The sequence below is a fragment of the Fragaria vesca genome, linkage group LG1, assembly GCF_000184155.1.
Source record: "Fragaria vesca subsp. vesca linkage group LG1, FraVesHawaii_1.0, whole genome shotgun sequence".
In the NCBI taxonomy this organism is placed as follows: domain Eukaryota; kingdom Viridiplantae; phylum Streptophyta; class Magnoliopsida; order Rosales; family Rosaceae; genus Fragaria; species Fragaria vesca.
In genome coordinates, this window is record NC_020491.1 from 2,494,931 (window position 1) to 2,496,299 (window position 1,369).

The following is a 1,369-nucleotide window of genomic DNA, read 5'->3' on the forward strand; positions in this document are numbered from 1 at the left end:
TATACAGACCCTGCTGCTATGGCATCACAGAAATGATTAGGGAAATCCGGAAATGCAATCCTAGTACTTAGCTTCATGGTTGCTAACTTGCTGTATTAGTGTTCAAATCTTTATATCATAATCACTGTCTATAAGTTCTGGTCATCCATCCAAGGTTTCATATCTGCCAATATGCCTATATTTTCCGCCATATATCCATTTTTTTAGCTTGGTATATCATACAGGGGTAATATCTTAACTTTCTTTGACTCGAGATTTGGGAGGAACATTAAGTTTTGAGTGGAAAAAATAACCCTAAATTGGTTCTGTAATCCCTGACTGAAACCAATCTAAACAAAGCTCCATTATTGATTAATTGGACAACAAGAGAAAACAAAAGAATAAAAATAAAAATAAAAATAAAAAGTAATTCAATTATTCACATAAAAACATACCTCAAGGAGGTTTCACTTTCAAAAAGCAACACAATTACCCCATGCCTCAATTACATGGAGGTTTCAGGAAAAGAAAACAAGAACCCAAAGATGATCACATGCATAGTTCACAAGCTGGGTCATGACTAGCTAGTGTGGACAAGAACTACTCAGAAGGTGTGGAAGAACTTGACAAACTCAGATCAGCTCTTATTACAGGGTGTTGCTTTCATGTATGAATTCAAACAACTTGAGGAACTCTTAGAAGTTTGAAAAATATAACTAATACCAAATTCTGTGAAGGTTTAGGGTATTTCCAATACTACCAGCGGGAAGAAGACCAATTGAAGCAGCTTTAATATGACCTCTGGTTATGTATCTCTTATGGCTTGTACCAAAAGATGAATAAAGTTGTATTACTGAGAAGATGGTGGCATGATTCCTAAACAAATTTTGTTATTTTCGTTTTCTTCTATTTTATCTTAATTTGGTTCTAACTTCTAAAGGGATCAAGATAGAATCGGAGAAGCATAAAATAAAGAAAGATCATTATTGGAAGTACAGGAAACAATGTATACAGTACCTTATGTCTTCTTACTGATCCATCGCTAATTGCTTCTTCCCGCAACACATCCTACTTAAATAACGCAGTTGTGCACTATTGCACAAGAAAAACCAATGCAACAATAATCTCTTTCATGAGGGTTTCATCATCGGATTTGTTGCAATCATGAAGCTTTTACAGATATGCTACAGCATTCTCCATGAAGGTTTGTTAATTGGTTCATGCATTCCATTAAGTTTTTACACATATACAGACCCTGCTGCTATGGCATCACAGAAATGATTAGGGAAATCCGGAAATGCAATCCTAGTACTTAGCTTCATGGTTGCTAACTTGCTGTATTAGTGTTCAAATCTTTATATCATAATCACTGTCTATAAGTTCTGGTCAT